Source organism: Sebastes fasciatus, chromosome 20 (assembly GCF_043250625.1).
Source record: "Sebastes fasciatus isolate fSebFas1 chromosome 20, fSebFas1.pri, whole genome shotgun sequence".
NCBI classification, from domain to species: Eukaryota; Metazoa; Chordata; class Actinopteri; order Perciformes; family Sebastidae; genus Sebastes; species Sebastes fasciatus.
In genome coordinates, this window is record NC_133814.1 from 27,129,939 (window position 1) to 27,151,608 (window position 21,670).

Below are 21,670 nucleotides of genomic sequence, written 5' to 3' on the forward strand. Positions count from 1 at the left end.
TTGGGACAACAAGGGGTACAAAAGGTTGGCAGCGCCGGAGGTTCAGTGTGCTTGCTCAGGCAGCACATATGACAAATTGGAATCGATACAGAGAAGATTAGCATGGCCCCTGCGCAAGGATGACACGCATAACCGTGAAGCGTTTCCACTTTTTGATCTGCCGCCGAGCAAAGGAGTGTTGTAAAACCTTCTCCAGATGGTGTAGGGTCTGTGTCAGTGGTTGGAATTACCGGAGTTCCTTGCCGCATTGCAGAAGCGCATCAGTGCGAGTGCCAGGGGCAAGGGTGTAGGGTCTGTGCCAGTGGCTGGAATGTCCCAAGTGCTGGGGATAACAGATTTGGCATGTGCGGCTTATCCTGGAGATGATTCTACCGAGAGATACTCGGAGCTTGCCGGAGAGGCTCACAGTTGTCCTGGGGTGTGTCTTAAGAGGGGATTACTTCGAGCCTAAGCCCCGCCTCCGGCCTGAAAAGGACACTTGTGCACCGCCCCCCTCCGTGTGTCAGAGCAGTTTAGGACTTATCCTTTTTTTTTTAGTTAAACATGCTGACCGAATTAGCTGCAAGCTTACAGAAATTGCAAAGACATTGATGTCTACAAGGGAAAATCTTCACCCCTAGCCCTGTGGACATTTAAGAGTTTTGGTTCCTAGGCTGGCCCCTAGGCAAACCTAGGCCATCCCAGGCCACCCCACCCTAGGCTAGGCCTGCACCACTGTAGAGGAGTCATTGGGACAACAAGGGGTACAAAAGGTAGGCAGCGCTGGAGGTTCAGTGTGCTTGCTCAGGCAGCACATATGACAAATTGGAATCGATACAGAGAAGATTAGCATGGCCCCTGCGCAAGGATGACACGCATAACCGTGAAGCGTTTCCACTTTTTGATCTGCCGCCGAGCAAAGGAGTGTTGTAAAACCTTCTCCAGATGGTGTAGGGTCTGTGTCAGTGGTTGGAATTACCGGAGTTCCTTGCTGCATTGCAGAAGCGCATCAGTGCGAGTGCCAGGGGCAAGGGTGTAGGGTCTGTGCCAGTGGCTGGAATGTCCCAAGTGCTGGGGATAACAGATTTGGCATGTGCGGCTTATCCTGGAGATGATTCTACCGAGAGATACTCGGAGCTCGCCGGAGAGGCTCACAGTTGTCCTGGGGTGTGTCTTAAGAGGGGATTACTTCAAGCCTAAGCCCCGCCTCCGGCCTGAAAAGGACACTTGTGCACGGCCCCCCTCCGTGTGTCAGAGCAGTTTAGGACTTATCCTTTTTTTTTTAGTTAAACATGCTGACCGAATTAGCTGCAAGCTTACAGAAATTGCAAAGACATTGATGTCTACAACGGAAAATCTTCACCCCTAGCCCTGTGGACATTTAAGAGTTTTGGTTCCTAGGCTAGCCCCTAGGCAAACCTAGGCCATCCCAGGCCACCCCACCCTAGGCTAGGCCTGCACCACTGTAGAGGAGTCATTGGGACAACAAGGGGTACAAAAGGTAGGCAGCGCCGGAGGTTCAGTGTGCTTGCTCAGGCAGCACATATGACAAATTGGAATCGATACAGAGAAGATTAGCATGGCCCCTGCGCAAGGATGACACGCATAACCGTGAAGCGTTTCCACTTTTTGATCTGCCGCCGAGCAAAGGAGTGTTGTAAAACCTTCTCCAGATGGTGTAGGGTCTGTGTCAGTGGTTGGAATTACCGGAGTTCCTTGCCGCATTGCAGAAGCGCATCAGTGCGAGTGCCAGGGGCAAGAGTGTAGGGTCTGTGCCAGTGGCTGGAATGTCCCATGTGCTGGGGATAACAGATTTGGCATGTGCGGCTTATCCTGGAGATGATTCTACCGAGAGATACTCGGAGCTTGCCGGAGAGGCTCACAGTTGTCCTTGGGTGTGTCTTAAGAGGGGATTACTTCGAGCCTAAGCCCCGCCTCCGGCCTGAAAAGGACACTTGTGCACCGCCCCCCTCCGTGTGTCAGAGCAGTTTGGGACTTATCCTTTTTTTTTTAGTTAAACATGCTGACCGAATTAGCTGCAAGCTTACAGAAATTGCAAATACATTAATGTCTACAAGGGAAAATCTTCACCCCTAGCCCTGTGGACATTTAAGAGTTTTGGTTCCTAGGCTAGCCCCTAGGCAAACCTAGGCCATCCCAGGCCACCCCACCCTAGGCTAGGCCTGCACCACTGTAGAGGAGTCATTGGGACAACAAGGGGTACAAAAGGTAGGCAGCGCCGGAGGTTCAGTGTGCTTGCTCAGGCAGCACATATGACAAATTGGAATCGATACAGAGAAGATTAGCATGGCCCCTGCGCAAGGATGACACGCATAACCGTGAAGCGTTTCCACTTTTTGATCTGCCGCCGAGCAAAGGAGTGTTGTAAAACCTTCTCCAGATGGTGTAGGGTCTGTGTCAGTGGTTGGAATTACCGGAGTTCCTTGCCGCATTGCAGAAGCGCATCAGTGCGAGTGCCAGGGGCAAGGGTGTAGGGTCTGTGCCAGTGGCTGGAATGTCCCAAGTGCTGGGGATAACAGATTTGGCATGTGCGGCTTATCCTGGAGATGATTCTACCGAGAGATACTCGGAGCTTGCCGGAGAGGCTCACAGTTGTCCTGGGGTGTGTCTTAAGAGGGGATTACTTCGAGCCTAAGCCCCGCCTCCGGCCTGAAAAGGACACTTGTGCACCGCCCCCCTCCGTGTGTCAGAGCAGTTTAGGACTTATCCTTTTTTTTTTAGTTAAACATGCTGACCGAATTAGCTGCAAGCTTACAGAAATTGCAAATACATTGATGTCTACAAGGGAAAATCTTCACCCCTAGCCCTGTGGACATTTAAGAGTTTTGGTTCCTAGGCTGGCCCCTAGGCAAACCTAGGCCATCCCAGGCCACCCCACCCTAGGCTAGGCCTGCACCACTGTAGAGGAGTCATTGGGACAACAAGGGGTACAAAAGGTAGGCAGCGCCGGAGGTTCAGTGTGCTTGCTCAGGCAGCACATATGACAAATTGGAATCGATACAGAGAAGATTAGCATGGCCCCTGCGCAAGGATGACACGCATAACCGTGAAGCGTTTCCACTTTTTGATCTGCCGCCGAGCAAAGGAGTGTTGTAAAACCTTCTCCAGATGGTGTAGGGTCTGTGTCAGTGGTTGGAATTACCGGAGTTCCTTGCCGCATTGCAGAAGCGCATCAGTGCGAGTGCCAGGGGCAAGGGTGTAGGGTCTGTGCCAGTGGCTGGAATGTCCCAAGTGCTGGGGATAACAGATTTGGCATGTGCGGCTTATCCTGGAGATGATTCTACCGAGAGATACTCGGAGCTTGCCGGAGTGGCTCACAGTTGTCCTGGGGTGTGTCTTAAGAGGGGATTACTTCGAGCCTAAGCCCCGCCTCCGGCCTGAAAAGGACACTTGTGCACCGCCCCCCTCCGTGTGTCAGAGCAGTTTGGGACTTATCCTTTTTTTTTTAGTTAAACATGCTGACCGAATTAGCTGCAAGCTTACAGAAATTGCAAAGACATTGATGTCTACAAGGGAAAATCTTCACCCCTAGCCCTGTGGACATTTAAGAGTTTTGGTTCCTAGGCTAGCCCCTAGGCAAACCTAGGCCATCCCAGGCCACCCCGCCCTAGGCTAGGCCTGCACCACTGTAGAGGAGTCATTGGGACAACAAGGGGTACAAAAGGTTGGCAGCGCCGGAGGTTCAGTGTGCTTGCTCAGGCAGCACATATGACAAATTGGAATCGATACAGAGAAGATTAGCATGGCCCCTGCGCAAGGATGACACGCATAACCGTGAAGCGTTTCCACTTTTTGATCTGCCGCCGAGCAAAGGAGTGTTGTAAAACCTTCTCCAGATGGTGTAGGGTCTGTGTCAGTGGTTGGAATTACCGGAGTTCCTTGCCGCATTGCAGAAGCGCATCAGTGCGAGTGCCAGGGGCAAGGGTGTAGGGTCTGTGCCAGTGGCTGGAATGTCCCAAGTGCTGGGGATAACAGATTTGGCATGTGCGGCTTATCCTGGAGATGATTCTACCGAGAGATACTCGGAGCTTGCCGGAGAGGCTCACAGTTGTCCTGGGGTGTGTCTTAAGAGGGGATTACTTCGAGCCTAAGCCCCGCCTCCGGCCTGAAAAGGACACTTGTGCACCGCCCCCCTCCGTGTGTCAGAGCAGTTTAGGACTTATCCTTTTTTTTTTAGTTAAACATGCTGACCGAATTAGCTGCAAGCTTACAGAAATTGCAAAGACATTGATGTCTACAAGGGAAAATCTTCACCCCTAGCCCTGTGGACATTTAAGAGTTTTGGTTCCTAGGCTGGCCCCTAGGCAAACCTAGGCCATCCCAGGCCACCCCACCCTAGGCTAGGCCTGCACCACTGTAGAGGAGTCATTGGGACAACAAGGGGTACAAAAGGTAGGCAGCGCTGGAGGTTCAGTGTGCTTGCTCAGGCAGCACATATGACAAATTGGAATCGATACAGAGAAGATTAGCATGGCCCCTGCGCAAGGATGACACGCATAACCGTGAAGCGTTTCCACTTTTTGATCTGCCGCCGAGCAAAGGAGTGTTGTAAAACCTTCTCCAGATGGTGTAGGGTCTGTGTCAGTGGTTGGAATTACCGGAGTTCCTTGCTGCATTGCAGAAGCGCATCAGTGCGAGTGCCAGGGGCAAGGGTGTAGGGTCTGTGCCAGTGGCTGGAATGTCCCAAGTGCTGGGGATAACAGATTTGGCATGTGCGGCTTATCCTGGAGATGATTCTACCGAGAGATACTCGGAGCTCGCCGGAGAGGCTCACAGTTGTCCTGGGGTGTGTCTTAAGAGGGGATTACTTCAAGCCTAAGCCCCGCCTCCGGCCTGAAAAGGACACTTGTGCACGGCCCCCCTCCGTGTGTCAGAGCAGTTTAGGACTTATCCTTTTTTTTTTAGTTAAACATGCTGACCGAATTAGCTGCAAGCTTACAGAAATTGCAAAGACATTGATGTCTACAACGGAAAATCTTCACCCCTAGCCCTGTGGACATTTAAGAGTTTTGGTTCCTAGGCTAGCCCCTAGGCAAACCTAGGCCATCCCAGGCCACCCCACCCTAGGCTAGGCCTGCACCACTGTAGAGGAGTCATTGGGACAACAAGGGGTACAAAAGGTAGGCAGCGCCGGAGGTTCAGTGTGCTTGCTCAGGCAGCACATATGACAAATTGGAATCGATACAGAGAAGATTAGCATGGCCCCTGCGCAAGGATGACACGCATAACCGTGAAGCGTTTCCACTTTTTGATCTGCCGCCGAGCAAAGGAGTGTTGTAAAACCTTCTCCAGATGGTGTAGGGTCTGTGTCAGTGGTTGGAATTACCGGAGTTCCTTGCCGCATTGCAGAAGCGCATCAGTGCGAGTGCCAGGGGCAAGGGTGTAGGGTCTGTGCCAGTGGCTGGAATGTCCCAAGTGCTGGGGATAACAGATTTGGCATGTGCGGCTTATCCTGGAGATGATTCTACCGAGAGATACTCGGAGCTTGCCGGAGAGGCTCACAGTTGTCCTGGGGTGTGTCTTAAGAGGGGATTACTTCGAGCCTAAGCCCCGCCTCCGGCCTGAAAAGGACACTTGTGCACCGCCCCCCTCCGTGTGTCAGAGCAGTTTGGGACTTATCCTTTTTTTTTTAGTTAAACATGCTGACCGAATTAGCTGCAAGCTTACAGAAATTGCAAAGACATTGATGTCTACAAGGGAAAATCTTCACCCCTAGCCCTGTGGACATTTAAGAGTTTTGGTTCCTAGGCTAGCCCCTAGGCAAACCTAGGCCATCCCAGGCCACCCCGCCCTAGGCTAGGCCTGCACCACTGTAGAGGAGTCATTGGGACAACAAGGGGTACAAAAGGTAGGCAGCGCCGGAGGTTCAGTGTGCTTGCTCAGGCAGCACATATGACAAATTGGAATCGATACAGAGAAGATTAGCATGGCCCCTGCGCAAGGATGACACGCATAACCGTGAAGCGTTTCCACTTTTTGATCTGCCGCCGAGCAAAGGAGTGTTGTAAAACCTTCTCCAGATGGTGTAGGGTCTGTGTCAGTGGTTGGAATTACCGGAGTTCCTTGCCGCATTGCAGAAGCGCATCAGTGCGAGTGCCAGGGGCAAGGGTGTAGGGTCTGTGCCAGTGGCTGGAATGTCCCAAGTGCTGGGGATAACAGATTTGGCATGTGCGGCTTATCCTGGAGATGATTCTACCGAGAGATACTCGGAGCTTGCCGGAGAGGCTCACAGTTGTCCTGGGGTGTGTCTTAAGAGGGGATTACTTCGAGCCTAAGCCCCGCCTCCGGCCTGAAAAGGACACTTGTGCACCGCCCCCCTCCGTGTGTCAGAGCAGTTTAGGACTTATCCTTTTTTTTTTAGTTAAACATGCTGACCGAATTAGCTGCAAGCTTACAGAAATTGCAAATACATTGATGTCTACAAGGGAAAATCTTCACCCCTAGCCCTGTGGACATTTAAGAGTTTTGGTTCCTAGGCTGGCCCCTAGGCAAACCTAGGCCATCCCAGGCCACCCCACCCTAGGCTAGGCCTGCACCACTGTAGAGGAGTCATTGGGACAACAAGGGGTACAAAAGGTAGGCAGCGCCGGAGGTTCAGTGTGCTTGCTCAGGCAGCACATATGACAAATTGGAATCGATACAGAGAAGATTAGCATGGCCCCTGCGCAAGGATGACACGCATAACCGTGAAGCGTTTCCACTTTTTGATCTGCCGCCGAGCAAAGGAGTGTTGTAAAACCTTCTCCAGATGGTGTAGGGTCTGTGTCAGTGGTTGGAATTACCGGAGTTCCTTGCCGCATTGCAGAAGCGCATCAGTGCGAGTGCCAGGGGCAAGGGTGTAGGGTCTGTGCCAGTGGCTGGAATGTCCCAAGTGCTGGGGATAACAGATTTGGCATGTGCGGCTTATCCTGGAGATGATTCTACCGAGAGATACTCGGAGCTTGCCGGAGAGGCTCACAGTTGTCCTGGGGTGTGTCTTAAGAGGGGATTACTTCGAGCCTAAGCCCCGCCTCCGGCCTGAAAAGGACACTTGTGCACCGCCCCCCTCCGTGTGTCAGAGCAGTTTAGGACTTATCCTTTTTTTTTTAGTTAAACATGCTGACCGAATTAGCTGCAAGCTTATAGAAATTGCAAAGACATTGATGTCTACAAGGGAAAATCTTCACCCCTAGCCCTGTGGACATTTAAGAGTTTTGGTTCCTAGGCTAGTCCCTAGGCAAACCTAGGCCATCCCAGGCCACCCCACCCTAGGCTAGGCCTGCACCACTGTAGAGGAGTCATTGGGACAACAAGGGGTACAAAAGGTAGGCAGCGCCGGAGGTTCAGTGTGCTTGCTCAGGCAGCACATATGACAAATTGGAATCGATACAGAGAAGATTAGCATGGCCCCTGCGCAAGGATGACACGCATAACCGTGAAGCGTTTCCACTTTTTGATCTGCCGCCGAGCAAAGGAGTGTTGTAAAACCTTCTCCAGATGGTGTAGGGTCTGTGTCAGTGGTTGGAATTACCGGAGTTCCTTGCCGCATTGCAGAAGCGCATCAGTGCGAGTGCCAGGGGCAAGGGTGTAGGGTCTGTGCCAGTGGCTGGAATGTCCCAAGTGCTGGGGATAACAGATTTGGCATGTGCGGCTTATCCTGGAGATGATTCTACCGAGAGATACTCGGAGCTCGCCGGAGAGGCTCACAGTTGTCCTGGGGTGTGTCTTAAGAGGGGATTACTTCAAGCCTAAGCCCCGCCTCCGGCCTGAAAAGGACACTTGTGCACGGCCCCCCTCCGTGTGTCAGAGCAGTTTAAGACTTATCCTTTTTTTTTTAGTTAAACATGCTGACCGAATTAGCTGCAAGCTTACAGAAATTGCAAAGACATTGATGTCTACAAGGGAAAATCTTCACCCCTAGCCCTGTGGACATTTAAGAGTTTTGGTTCCTAGGCTAGCCCCTAGGCAAACCTAGGCCATCCCAGTCCACCCCACCCTAGGCTAGGCCTGCACCACTGTAGAGGAGTCATTGGGACAACAAGGGGTACAAAAGGTAGGCAGCGCCGGAGGTTCAGTGTGCTTGCTCAGGCAGCACATATGACAAATTGGAATCGATACAGAGAAGATTAGCATGGCCCCTGCGCAAGGATGACACGCATAACCGTGAAGCGTTTCCACTTTTTGATCTGCCGCCGAGCAAAGGAGTGTTGTAAAACCTTCTCCAGATGGTGTAGGGTCTGTGTCAGTGGTTGGAATTACCGGAGTTCCTTGCCGCATTGCAGAAGCGCATCAGTGCGAGTGCCAGGGGCAAGGGTGTAGGGTCTGTGCCAGTGGCTGGAATGTCCCAAGTGCTGGGGATAACAGATTTGGCATGTGCGGCTTATCCTGGAGATGATTCTACCGAGAGATACTCGGAGCTTGCCGGAGAGGCTCACAGTTGTCCTGGGGTGTGTCTTAAGAGGGGATTACTTCGAGCCTAAGCCCCGCCTCCGGCCTGAAAAGGACACTTGTGCACCGCCCCCCTCCGTGTGTCAGAGCAGTTTAGGACTTATCCTTTTTTTTTTAGTTAAACATGCTGACCGAATTAGCTGCAAGCTTACAGAAATTACAAATACATTGATGTCTACAAGGGAAAATCTTCACCCCTAGCCCTGTGGACATTTAAGAGTTTTGGTTCCTAGGCTAGCCCGTAGGCAAACCTAGGCCATCCCAGTCCACCCCACCCTAGGCTAGGCCTGCACCACTGTAGAGGAGTCATTGGGACAACAAGGGGTACAAAAGGTAGGCAGCGCCGGAGGTTCAGTGTGCTTGCTCAGGCAGCACATATGACAAATTGGAATCGATACAGAGAAGATTAGCATGGCCCCTGCGCAAGGATGACACGCATAACCGTGAAGCGTTTCCACTTTTTGATCTGCCGCCGAGCAAAGGAGTGTTGTAAAACCTTCTCCAGATGGTGTAGGGTCTGTGTCAGTGGTTGGAATTACCGGAGTTCCTTGCCGCATTGCAGAAGCGCATCAGTGCGAGTGCCAGGGGCAAGGGTGTAGGGTCTGTGCCAGTGGCTGGAATGTCCCAAGTGCTGGGGATAACAGATTTGGCATGTGCGGCTTATCCTGGAGATGATTCTACCGAGAGATACTCGGAGCTTGCCGGAGAGGCTCACAGTTGTCCTGGGGTGTGTCTTAAGAGGGGATTACTTCGAGCCTAAGCCCCGCCTCCGGCCTGAAAAGGACACTTGTGCACCGCCCCCCTCCGTGTGTCAGAGCAGTTTAGGACTTATCCTTTTTTTTTTAGTTAAACATGCTGACCGAATTAGCTGCAAGCTTACAGAAATTACAAATACATTGATGTCTACAAGGGAAAATCTTCACCCCTAGCCCTGTGGACATTTAAGAGTTTTGGTTCCTAGGCTAGCCCGTAGGCAAACCTAGGCCATCCCAGTCCACCCCACCCTAGGCTAGGCCTGCACCACTGTAGAGGAGTCATTGGGACAACAAGGGGTACAAAAGGTAGGCAGCGCCGGAGGTTCAGTGTGCTTGCTCAGGCAGCACATATGACAAATTGGAATCGATACAGAGAAGATTAGCATGGCCCCTGCGCAAGGATGACACGCATAACCGTGAAGCGTTTCCACTTTTTGATCTGCCGCCGAGCAAAGGAGTGTTGTAAAACCTTCTCCAGATGGTGTAGGGTCTGTGTCAGTGGTTGGAATTACCGGAGTTCCTTGCCGCATTGCAGAAGCGCATCAGTGCGAGTGCCAGGGGCAAGGGTGTAGGGTCTGTGCCAGTGGCTGGAATGTCCCAAGTGCTGGGGATAACAGATTTGGCATGTGCGGCTTATCCTGGAGATGATTCTACCGAGAGATACTCGGAGCTTGCCGGAGAGGCTCACAGTTGTCCTGGGGTGTGTCTTAAGAGGGGATTACTTCGAGCCTAAGCCCCGCCTCCGGCCTGAAAAGGACACTTGTGCACCGCCCCCCTCCGTGTGTCAGAGCAGTTTAGGACTTATCCTTTTTTTTTTAGTTAAACATGCTGACCGAATTAGCTGCAAGCTTACAGAAATTGCAAATACATTGATGTCTACAAGGGAAAATCTTCACCCCTAGCCCTGTGGACATTTAAGAGTTTTGGTTCCTAGGCTAGCCCCTAGGCAAACCTAGGCCATCCCAGGCCACCCCACCCTAGGCTAGGCCTGCACCACTGTAGAGGAGTCATTGGGACAACAAGGGGTACAAAAGGTAGGCAGCGCCGGAGGTTCAGTGTGCTTGCTCAGGCAGCACATATGACAAATTGGAATCGATACAGAGAAGATTAGCATGGCCCCTGCGCAAGGATGACACGCATAACCGTGAAGCGTTTCCACTTTTTGATCTGCCGCCGAGCAAAGGAGTGTTGTAAAACCTTCTCCAGATGGTGTAGGGTCTGTGTCAGTGGTTGGAATTACCGGAGTTCCTTGCCGCATTGCAGAAGCGCATCAGTGCGAGTGCCAGGGGCAAGGGTGTAGGGTCTGTGCCAGTGGCTGGAATGTCCCAAGTGCTGGGGATAACAGATTTGGCATGTGCGGCTTATCCTGGAGATGATTCTACCGAGAGATACTCGGAGCTTGCCGGAGAGGCTCACAGTTGTCCTGGGGTGTGTCTTAAGAGGGGATTACTTCGAGCCTAAGCCCCGCCTCCGGCCTGAAAAGGACACTTGTGCACCGCCCCCCTCCGTGTGTCAGAGCAGTTTAGGACTTATCCTTTTTTTTTTAGTTAAACATGCTGACCGAATTAGCTGCAAGCTTACAGAAATTGCAAATACATTGATGTCTACAAGGGAAAATCTTCACCCCTAGCCCTGTGGACATTTAAGAGTTTTGGTTCCTAGGCTAGCCCCTAGGCAAACCTAGGCCATCCCAGGCCACCCCACCCTAGGCTAGGCCTGCACCACTGTAGAGGAGTCATTGGGACAACAAGGGGTACAAAAGGTAGGCAGCGCCGGAGGTTCAGTGTGCTTGCTCAGGCAGCACATATGACAAATTGGAATCGATACAGAGAAGATTAGCATGGCCCCTGCGCAAGGATGACACGCATAACCGTGAAGCGTTTCCACTTTTTGATCTGCCGCCGAGCAAAGGAGTGTTGTAAAACCTTCTCCAGATGGTGTAGGGTCTGTGTCAGTGGTTGGGATTACCGGAGTTCCTTGCCGCATTGCAGAAGCGCATCAGTGCGAGTGCCAGGGGCAAGAGTGTAGGGTCTGTGCCAGTGGCTGGAATGTCCCATGTGCTGGGGATAACAGATTTGGCATGTGCGGCTTATCCTGGAGATGATTCTACCGAGAGATACTCGGAGCTTGCCGGAGAGGCTCACAGTTGTCCTGGGGTGTGTCTTAAGAGGGGATTACTTCGAGCCTAAGCCCCGCCTCCGGCCTGAAAAGGACACTTGTGCACCGCCCCCCTCCGTGTGTCAGAGCAGTTTAGGACTTATCCTTTTTTTTTTAGTTAAACATGCTGACCGAATTAGCTGCAAGCTTACAGAAATTGCAAATACATTGATGTCTACAAGGGAAAATCTTCACCCCTAGCCCTGTGGACATTTAAGAGTTTTGGTTCCTAGGCTAGCCCCTAGGCAAACCTAGGCCATCCCAGGCCACCCCACCCTAGGCTAGGCCTGCACCACTGTAGAGGAGTCATTGGGACAACAAGGGGTACAAAAGGTAGGCAGCGCCGGAGGTTCAGTGTGCTTGCTCAGGCAGCACATATGACAAATTGGAATCGATACAGAGAAGATTAGCATGGCCCCTGCGCAAGGATGACACGCATAACCGTGAAGCGTTTCCACTTTTTGATCTGCCGCCGAGCAAAGGAGTGTTGTAAAACCTTGCAAGGATGGAAAAGAACTTCAGGGTAAGGACAAGCAGGGTAAGGGCAAGGATGGAGAAGGACTTCAGGGTAAGGGCAAGGATGGAGAAGCAGGGTAAGATCAAGGATGGAGAAGAACTTCAAGGTAAGGTCAAGGATGGAGAAAAACTTCAGGGTAAGGGCAAGGATGGAGAAGAGCTTCAGTGTGAGGTCAAGGATGGAGAAGAGCTTCAGTGTGAGGTCAAGGATGGAGAAGAACTTCAGGGTAAGGTCAAGGATGGAGAAGAGCTTCAGTGTGAGGGCAAGGATGGAGAAGAGCTTCAGTGTGAGGTCAAGGATGGAGAAGGATGGAGAAGAGCCTCAGTGTGAGTTCAAGAGGTCAAGGCTGGAGAAGAGTTTCAGTTTGATGTCAAGGATGGAGAAGAGCTTCAGTGTGAGGTCAAGAGGTCAAGGATGGAGAAGAGCTTCAGTGTGAGGTCAAGGATGGAGAAGAGCTTCAGTGTGAGGTCAAGAGGTCAAGGATGGAGAAGTGCTTCAGTGTGAGGTCAAGAGGATGGAGAAGAGCTTCAGTGTGAGGTCAAGAGGTCAAGGATGGAGAAGAGCTTCAGTGTGAGGTCAAGGCTGGAGAAGAGCTTCAGTGTGATGTCAAGGATGGAGAAGAGCTTCAGTGTGAGGTCAAGAGGTCAAGGATGGAGAAGAGCTTCAGTGTGAGGTCAAGGATGGAGAAGAGCTTCAAGGTAAGTAAAGGTTGTAAACTGTACAGTAAACAGTAAAACAGTGAGGGATGCTAGTAAATGATATAGAACAATAGTAAAAAGATTGATAATAAAGAAAGGTTTGTAATGGAATCTGTGCTCCAGTGAACAGTTAAAAGATGGTTCAAGAGTTGTATGATGATGCACATCTGCAACGCACCAGAGTTTGATTAAAACTAAATGTTGGCATGTGCCAGCGCCCTTAGGGCCTTGTGGTGTGTATAGTATAGTATATGTATATGTATAGTAGTTTCCTGGTTATGATCAAGATTTTTGAACATCAGGTTTATTTCTTGAAGCTATGCTCGTTTGTAGAAACCCAGATAAGCCCGTATCCCACTTTTAAGAAGCTGGAATACTCTGATAGATACTCTGGCATGGAAACAGCTTTTTCACCTTATTTTCACAGCAGATGACCTTGTTTGTCTCCTCAGACTGAAACCTGCAGACTGACTGTGTACTACAACACAGCAAGACCACATCAGTCCTGGACCACATCAGTCCTGGACCACATCAGTCTGGTTCCGATGACGTTTCCCTGACCCACACACATACACATTATATATATATATATATATATATATATATAAAATGTGTACAGAGATAGAGCCAGATGCTGCTGGTCCAGACAGTGATGACTGATTACAACATGCTGTTTGATTATTGACACAATGAGAGTGAAACATCATCTCCCTCCTATCAGCTGAGGATGAACACATGAAGTATCTAAAGTCTTTGTCCTCAGCTGCAGTGAACAAGGAGCATTATTTAGATGTAAAGCTTCATCTACACACGTCTACACAGGTCTACACAGGTCTACACAGCTGTGTGTGTTTCCTCCTCTACAGATGTTCACTCTGTAAACAACAACAACAGTAGAAAACAACACAACTACAGACGGTGTGTTCTATAGTCGGCTGAAACATCACCTGAGAGGTCAAATAAAGTAGCTGTCTGTCTCTCTGTCTGTCTGTGTTTCTGCAGAGAAGGACATTACTAATAAAGAGACATCAGAGAGACTGAAACACACAACAACAGGAGGAGGTAACTCTGTTTGGATCCTGCCTCCTCTTCTCAGCCAGTCAGTCCTCCATAGAGCGTCCTGAAGTGATGTCCTCTGTCCCGGCTGTGTCCACAGACCAGACAGATGTAACGCTCCGTCTTCAGTCCAGCAGGGCCTGGATCAGCTTGGGGACGCACTGATAACCTGGCTGGACATCGGGACCCTGCACCTTCTCCTCCTGAAAAGAAATACAAGAAAGGAAAAGAAGAAGTTGTGAAACATGTAACCTTAAGCGCTGTGAAACATGTAACCTTAACCCTACCACATCACAATAAAAGGATTCTAATATCTACACTGTCATTATTATTGGCACCAGTAGCCCCTGTCACACAGCACAATCAAAGAACAGAGGATTTAAGAAATGCTCCTCTTCCTCCTAGTTCTGCTGATATCTGTGTCCTCAGCAGGTGAAGTCCTGAACCAGAGGACACATACAGCTACATTACAGTGGTTTTCTCCTCTCACATCTGTATGTCATCAATACCAAACTAAAGCATCACAACATGTTTATCATCACATGTTCTGACATCTTTATATACATGAAATATAGGCTACAGTAGGTGGATGAACAGATGTGGGTTAGATGTCTGTTAACAGCTGTATTAATACACAGCTAACTGTATTAACAGACAGTTAGCTGTGTATTAATACAGCTGTATTAATACAGCTGTATTAACAGACAGCTAACTGTATTAACAGCTGTATTCAGCTCTACTGGACTGTAGAACTCCAGACACATGAATGAAAGTAGCCTCGTGTTTCTTGGCTGTACATGATAATCATGAGAGATCAGTTTAATGGATGCAGATCGATAAGCTAAGATAATATCAGGTGATATTAAACAGGTGAGTTACAGCTACAGCAGAGTGTTAGAGATGTTAGCAGCCAGCAGCTGAATAAAACAGTTTAAACAACATGAACGTTAGCTGGTTAACACGGAGCAGTGATTCATAGTGTAACGTTATAAGTTCATACAGTAACAGTAAAGTTTGACGTTATTAGAACTATAAACTATAATCTCTATAGCATCACGGTGGTTGTTGTCATCACTCAGATATCAGTCAACGGGACGTAAAAAGCCGTAAAAACACCTCAGCTAGCTCCGCGTGGTCAGACATAAATGTGTTTTTTTATAGTTATAAGCTCATATTAATATATAATAACATATTTAACTCACGTAGTAGCGCTGCTGTCAGGCTGAGAGCGAGGATCCAAGATGGAGGATATTCGCTTTTGGCCTTGACCCGCCCTACGAGGCTCCCGATTGGCTCTGGCCAACTGTGTCACCGACCTGATTGGACGGCAAAAAGCTTGGATCGTCTGATTGGCTCTCGCCAATTGTGTCACCGATCCGATTGGCTCTCGCCAACTGTGTCAGGGCTCGTTCCAAGTGTGTCAAATTCACAGAGAAGAATGAGTCCAGCGAGGCGCAAGGATGACACGCATAACCGTGAAGCGTTTCCACTTTTTGATCTGCCGCCGAGCAAAGGAGTGTTGTAAAACCTTCTCCAGATGGTGTAGGGTCTGTGTCAGTGGTTGGAATTACCGGAGTTCCTTGCCGCATTGCAGAAGCGCATCAGTGTGAGTGCCAGGGGCAAAGGTGTAGGGTCTGTGCCAGTGGCTGCAATTCCCAGCGTTCCCTGTTGCATTGCACAAGTGCAAACCGGTGAGGGCCTTCTGCAGTGGCGACCCCCCTGGCTATCGGAGACAGACGGCAGCAAAAGGTGGTCGTGTCCCAAGTCTACATGAAATGCAAATCTCCACTTCAGCATTCATTGAATGTTTATAAAAGCCAAGACCTGTACTTAGCATTTACTCGCTGCACTCTTGAATGAATCGCCTTTCACAGAGTGACGTGTCAGGGATTTGCTGATGAAAATGTCAGCTTAGATTCGATTCTCAGAGGAGAAAAGAGATGGAGGAGGATGGAGGTCATGTGAAGTGACTGTTGTGTTGCTTACGATGGGAAATGAGAGATAACATTTATTCATACATGAGATAAATTGGCAAAATCATGACCGTGTACCTGAGCTGTACTTGTTTGTCAAGTATGTCAAGTGTGTGCTCGTGCTTTCAGTCCTGGGAGAAATGCTTTTCTACTCAGAACACACATTTAATAATAGGTTGCGTCCATGTTGTGTGGAAGTAAAAACTAAATAGAACAAAAACAGAGTACCATTTTGTCTCGTTTCTGGTGCCATACTCGCCAACTTTCCCGATTTTCCTGGGAGACTTCGTTTTTCATTGCAATTTCCCGGTTTCCCGGTGGAAGAGAGCAGTCTATGCTCCCAACACAGCGCAGTTTGAGCTCACGTTTAAGCTGCGCTCGCCACAGCGTGCAGCGCCCAAAGTTGGGCTTCGCTCGACGCTGCAAAAAGTCGCCATGGTGCGGCACAAGCCATTAGAAATTATGTTTTTTTTTTGGGAGTGCAGTCGTGCCGTTATCCCGTTGTGTCTGAAAGGACCTTCAGTGAGTGAGAGATGGAGAGAGAAATACTCAAGGGGGAGCAAAAATAAATAAATACTGATGAATCTTACTTTAAGCCAGATATTCACACCAGAGCGGCGAATTATTCAGTTTTCTTTGAAATATGAAATATGAACAAAACAAGGTGTCCGACGATCAGACGCTGGTTATCTGGCATGATGTTTGTCCCAGTCTGGACTGGAAACAGTCGTTGGGTCTTTGAAGGTGAAATCTAAGCAGGTTATCCAGCGGGACACACACACACACACACACACACACACACACACACACAGAGGGGTGATGGTGGTTGAATCGCGGGATAAAAAGATGGTTCAGACTTTGATGTTCTCTTTGGGGTGAATCAAAAAAATGCTGGTTTTGATCTTCTGCCTGTAATGCTGGCTGGGACTGTTGACACCACTTCGCCCTCAACACCCAGAGCTGTTTGATAAATGCCCACTTTACATCACTATCATTTGGGCTGGGACGATACACCTATCTCACAATTGCATATGTATTGCGATTTTTAAGTATTGCGATTCTACAAGTATTACCATTTATTGTGATGTTTGTTAACTTTTTTAACACTAGACCATGGGAAAAAGTTGAATCATACACTTCTAGGGACTTTTACTTTGGGAAATCTCTAAATGAATCCAGTAAAAATGTTTGATTTCCAGCATGTATGTAGTCAGAGATGTCCTGAAGTCAAATATATCAGGATCATTATCAGGAGTTACTATTATTTGTTTTATACTTCTGGTGAATATAATCCAATCAATCTTTTTTCCATAGATGTATTTTGTATATACAGTTCCCTTTGTTAACACCTTATTTTGAAAAGCGGACGTAGTCTCACATGTCTACTTCCTCTGACTTCTCCAAGGTGGTCTCTAGCTCTCCCGTCAGCTCCGTTCTCTTTATCCATCCATGGTCAGCTCCATCGGGGCCGTTTCAATGCAGAGAACACAAATGTCAGTATATGGGTGCTCTACAGTCGTAGCGTCGGCCCATTTGACCACGGAGACGAGAACGACGGCCGGCTCGACCGCAACGTTACCGCGATATGATAACGTTTCCTGTCCGTGACAGAGTTAGCATGCAGCTTTAGCTCTGCTCTGTCTAGCTCTGCTTTTCCTGTCAATGTGTGAAACCCAAAGTGTTTCCATCGTTTACTGGATGTGTAGTGTTTACCACGCTGGATTTAACATGTGAGGGTGCAGGTCGTATCCACACTGACCCTCCAACGTTTTCTACTTTCTCGTTTCGTCTGGCTGAGGTTTGTTTTGGTTGACGGATACGGAACGGATATGACGTCACGTTACTCAGACTACAACAATAAAAGCGGTAACTTCCTCCACATAGACTCAAATGAAGCAATTATATCAAAAATGTTGTCGTTGTCAAATTCTGTTTGATAGAACGTCTCTGGTCAATAAGTCGATCTGTTTACAGTGTGGAGAATCTGCAGTAACTGTTACCCAACGTCAAAGTTAATCTGATCTCAGCTCAGTTTTAAATAAATTGATGTGAGGATCAATCTGACTGATCAAGGATTCAATGTGATCGACTGGTTCTGCAGGCAGATCATAAATATTTCCACAAGCTTTAAGTACAAACTTTTCTGGTTTTCCAGTTTTTGTTATTTCATGAAATTACAGCTTTTCATCCTGTGAAACACCAATCATACCTGGAGGTCTGTGTTTATCACTGTGTGTCTGGAACATTAAATTACAGCCCATCTGAACTGATTCAGGTTCAGGAGGTTCACTGTGATGAAAGCTGCTGATTGGACGTCCGTGTGATGATTATTCTCTTCTCAACAAAGAGGAAATAGTGCATTTTGTTGGGGACTATTTTCAGCGGTGGATTAATCCACATCTGGTTCTCTAGTATTTGGGAACACTGCAAACACACATCTCATCATGCAGAGTTACATCCTACTAAATTTATATATTTTTATTCATAAAGCTTTACGTGAAATGCAAACGTTGGAACGCTCCAGAACTCCTCCTCTCTCTATTCTCAGCATCTGCAGCGTTGCAGAATAAACCGCCGCTTCCCACAGAACCAGAGTAGAGGTCATTGTGTTCTCCGCTAACAACAGGAGGGTTAAATGTTAGAAAGACTGAGAGTTTACACCAGAGACTTTCTGCTTTTCCACATGCATTAAGTACTTGAACTCTGGTGTCATTTCTTTATGGAGAAATATTCACGCTGAGGGCTTTTTTTTATAACTGCATCAGCTTCAACTTCTTCTACTTCACAGCCTCGCTGGTGGGTTTGTTAAATTACACATGATTTGCAGCTTTTTTCTCTTGAGGTGATTAGAGAGCATCCATCTTTTTTTAGGGTGCCTCCTTAAGATTAATAATCAAATGTGCGAGAAACCGTTAAGCCGTTAACAGCAGTGCTGCGGTGGAGTGGCGGGGCGGCGATGTTGAGTTGAGGCTTCATGTGGACAGAATACAGAGAGACATGTTCTCTACTAACGAACCGCCACAGAGGCGGATCAGGACAATCAGTTTAAATAAGGTTACACAGAGAGTCTTCATGGAACAACTGGATCTAAATCTATACATGTTGTGATCCTAACGCTGCTTCCTAGAAGTTATTTATTATCAAATGCACAACAATTACAAGGGGGGAAAAAATATCGATTCACCTATGTCGCAATTTTTTTTACGATTTTGAAATAGATTTTTTTTAATGCCAGAATCTATGTACAGTATTTGCTTCATTTTGAGTCTATGTGGAGGTAGAAGGAAGTTACCACTTTTATTGTTGTAGTCTGAGTAACGTTATGTCATATCCGTTCCGTATCCGTCAGCCAAAACAAACCGCAGCGAGCCGAAACGAGAAAGTTGAAAACGTCGGAGGGTCTGCGTGGATACGACCTGAACCCTCACATGTTAGCTTGTTAAGTATCAAATCATTTATTTATTTATTTGGGATTTTGGCTCCGTCCTCCATATATAAACTCATTGGAGATAAACTGGAGGAGAAGGGATCAATGCAGAGTCAAAGTGAAAAAAAACGTTGACAGCAAGTCCTCGATTTCCTGAATAAAAGTGGCAGCTCTCGAGATAAAAAAAAAAAAAAAGATAAATTTGCTCCTTCGTACACGCCCCTCAGCAAATCCTAGTCTTTATTTGGTCCACTTTAGTTGGTGCACTGTGAAACCGAATCAGACTAAATAGCAAACAAATAAAAGTATAAATTTACCCTCTGATTTGGACGAGACAAACTACGGCTTGAGAAAGCGTCCTTATTCACACTGAGCGTGTTTATTTACTCCAGAAGAGAGCTGCAGTTTAGCTGCAATGAGCGGCAACCCTAAAACAGAAGGGATTGTGGGAGTGTTTAGCAGAACACGATGGCATAAAAAGAAATCTGCACTTCTCCACAACCTCAGACTCTCTTATTCACAATCAGAATCAAATATTTGATCTGTAGTGATTCTATATTAATAATTATAGATGATATAATTATACATATAAATGCACAATGTTTAATTTAAGCCATCTATTTTCCATGTAGTGTATTTATGTAGTTTGGCTTGATGTTGCACCCAGCTTGTAAATGTGAATTCATATTTTTTTAGTTGATTTAAAAGACCTTGATTTGTTGAGTGACTCATTGTAAAAGCTCCACAGACGATAACGGATGAGTCTCTGAGGTCCTTCAGAATAAAGCTGATAGGTTTCATATATATGCTAAATGTAATAGTCCTTTTTATCATTGCAGCTTTTATTCATGTTTTCACGGAGAATCAAACAGCAGGGAAGCAGAACTGATGCCCAAAAAGCTGCTCTGATAAAAGATGAGTCCCGTAAACGTCCGCCTGCACATGAATACTGTTTGAAGTTAATTCCAGATAAATAAATTGCTCGGCTGTTGATGATATTAATTGAATGATGATGTTGAATCATACAGTCGTCCCCTCGAGGGACGCGCAGACTGGATTATATTCCATACATCTGCAAAATCCAATTAGACTTCCTCTCTAACCTCCACCAGCGCTGCAATTATCCAATTAAAACTGCAGCGGCGTTATTAACGTTTCAGTCAACAGCGTCCTGGCAGCAGTGGCTCATCTCTGTTCATTCAGTCCCACGTGTACGACAACACGGTCCAAAATTAATACGGACATTAAGACAAAATCCAATTCCAACACTATAAACATCAGGACGTGTTTTTATGAGTCTCCTCGTAAACATCCATCACTGCAACAACAAGTGAACCTGAACCTCCAGCTAGAACCGGACCTCCCGCTGATAGAACCAGACTACCTGACACGTCCCGTCAGCGTGTCCAAACAGAGAAACATCTGCTGCACTAATGCATCATGTCCCACCTGTCATTATAATATATTATAATATATAGCTCGTTAGCATCGGGGGATGTGACGGCATTAATAACACACTAAACAGGGAACCACATGTTCAGTCAGTCCTGATCACTCTGATCATTTACTGTCACTTCCTGTTTGAGACCCACGGATTTTATTGGTACTGTTGTTGGTTGTCATTTAAAAGCATTTTTTATTTATGTCGGTTTATTTATTTATTTTTTCTTAAAAGTAGGGCTGTCAATCAATTAAAATGTTTAATTGCAAATTAATTGCACATTTTTTATCGGTTCTAAATGAACCTTAAAGGGAGAGTATTTAATCCTCTTATCAACATGGGAGTGGATAAATATGTTGCTTTATGCAAATGTATGTATATATTTATTATTGTAAATAAATTAACAACACAAAACAATGACAGGTATTGATCCAGAAACCCTCACAGGTACTGCATTTAGCATAAAACAATATGCTCCAATCATAACATGGCAAACTGCAGCCCAACAGGCAACAACAGCTGTCAGTGTGTCAGTGTGCTGACTTGACTATGACTTGCCCCAAACTGCATGTGATTATCATAAAGTGGGCATGTCTGTAAAGGGGAGACTCGTGGGTACCCATAGAACCCATTTACATTCACTGATCTGGAGGTCAGAGGTCAAGGGACCCCTTTGAAAATGGACATGACAGTTTTTCCTCGCCAAAATTTAGCGCAAGTTTGCAGCGTTATTTAACCTCCTTCATGACCAGCTAGTCTGACATGGTTGGTACCGATGGATTCATCAGGTTTTATAATTCCATATGATACCAGTATCGGACCTTTTCTTCTGCATTTCTTTTGGACATTTTTAAACATTTTTCAGACTTTTGTGCAAGTTTGGAGCGTTATTTAACCTCCTGAGTCCGCTACAACCTAAAAATCACAAGTTGCGTTAATGCGTTAAAGAAATTAGTGGCGTTAAAACTAATTTGCATTAACGTATTATTACCGTGTTAACATTGACAGCCCTAATAATAAACAACAGTATTCGTATATGCAGGTTTCATGATGCAGTTTTAAAATTCACTTTTAATTTTTCAGAGTACCAAATCAATCTTTTTTTTTTTCTTTTCATCTTTACTTTTGTTTATTAGAAAATCAATATTGTTCCTGATGTTTGTTTTGCTGAATTTCTAACTGCTGCTGTTGTTATTCTTTCTTATTAAAATAAAAACCA

General features: G+C 47.3%; 1 protein-coding gene and 17 non-coding genes across 22 annotated transcripts in view; all 18 read left to right on the forward strand.

The window, feature by feature from the left end:
• The window catches only part of grid1b (glutamate receptor, ionotropic, delta 1b), a 533,969-nt gene that overhangs the window by 481,456 nt on the left and 30,843 nt on the right, over positions 1–21,670 (forward strand). The gene's annotated exons all lie outside the window — the stretch shown is intronic.
• LOC141759182 (U6 spliceosomal RNA) lies at positions 48–154 on the forward strand. Its single transcript, XR_012592064.1, has one exon. It is a non-coding gene; the product is annotated as a U6 spliceosomal RNA (small nuclear RNA).
• On the forward strand, positions 776–882 carry LOC141759183 (U6 spliceosomal RNA). Its single transcript, XR_012592065.1, has one exon. It is a non-coding gene; the product is annotated as a U6 spliceosomal RNA (small nuclear RNA).
• On the forward strand, positions 1,504–1,610 carry LOC141759184 (U6 spliceosomal RNA). Its single transcript, XR_012592066.1, has one exon. It is a non-coding gene; the product is annotated as a U6 spliceosomal RNA (small nuclear RNA).
• LOC141759185 (U6 spliceosomal RNA) lies at positions 2,232–2,338 on the forward strand. Its single transcript, XR_012592067.1, has one exon. It is a non-coding gene; the product is annotated as a U6 spliceosomal RNA (small nuclear RNA).
• LOC141759186 (U6 spliceosomal RNA) lies at positions 2,960–3,066 on the forward strand. Its single transcript, XR_012592068.1, has one exon. It is a non-coding gene; the product is annotated as a U6 spliceosomal RNA (small nuclear RNA).
• On the forward strand, positions 3,688–3,794 carry LOC141759187 (U6 spliceosomal RNA). The gene has a single exon (XR_012592069.1). It is a non-coding gene; the product is annotated as a U6 spliceosomal RNA (small nuclear RNA).
• On the forward strand, positions 4,416–4,522 carry LOC141759189 (U6 spliceosomal RNA). Its single transcript, XR_012592071.1, has one exon. It is a non-coding gene; the product is annotated as a U6 spliceosomal RNA (small nuclear RNA).
• LOC141759190 (U6 spliceosomal RNA) lies at positions 5,144–5,250 on the forward strand. The gene has a single exon (XR_012592072.1). It is a non-coding gene; the product is annotated as a U6 spliceosomal RNA (small nuclear RNA).
• LOC141759191 (U6 spliceosomal RNA) lies at positions 5,872–5,978 on the forward strand. The gene has a single exon (XR_012592073.1). It is a non-coding gene; the product is annotated as a U6 spliceosomal RNA (small nuclear RNA).
• Positions 6,600–6,706, forward strand: LOC141759192 (U6 spliceosomal RNA). The gene has a single exon (XR_012592074.1). It is a non-coding gene; the product is annotated as a U6 spliceosomal RNA (small nuclear RNA).
• On the forward strand, positions 7,328–7,434 carry LOC141759193 (U6 spliceosomal RNA). Its single transcript, XR_012592075.1, has one exon. It is a non-coding gene; the product is annotated as a U6 spliceosomal RNA (small nuclear RNA).
• LOC141759130 (U6 spliceosomal RNA) lies at positions 8,056–8,162 on the forward strand. Its single transcript, XR_012592014.1, has one exon. It is a non-coding gene; the product is annotated as a U6 spliceosomal RNA (small nuclear RNA).
• LOC141759131 (U6 spliceosomal RNA) lies at positions 8,784–8,890 on the forward strand. Its single transcript, XR_012592015.1, has one exon. It is a non-coding gene; the product is annotated as a U6 spliceosomal RNA (small nuclear RNA).
• On the forward strand, positions 9,512–9,618 carry LOC141759132 (U6 spliceosomal RNA). The gene has a single exon (XR_012592016.1). It is a non-coding gene; the product is annotated as a U6 spliceosomal RNA (small nuclear RNA).
• On the forward strand, positions 10,240–10,346 carry LOC141759133 (U6 spliceosomal RNA). Its single transcript, XR_012592017.1, has one exon. It is a non-coding gene; the product is annotated as a U6 spliceosomal RNA (small nuclear RNA).
• LOC141759134 (U6 spliceosomal RNA) lies at positions 10,968–11,074 on the forward strand. Its single transcript, XR_012592018.1, has one exon. It is a non-coding gene; the product is annotated as a U6 spliceosomal RNA (small nuclear RNA).
• LOC141759136 (U6 spliceosomal RNA) lies at positions 11,696–11,802 on the forward strand. Its single transcript, XR_012592020.1, has one exon. It is a non-coding gene; the product is annotated as a U6 spliceosomal RNA (small nuclear RNA).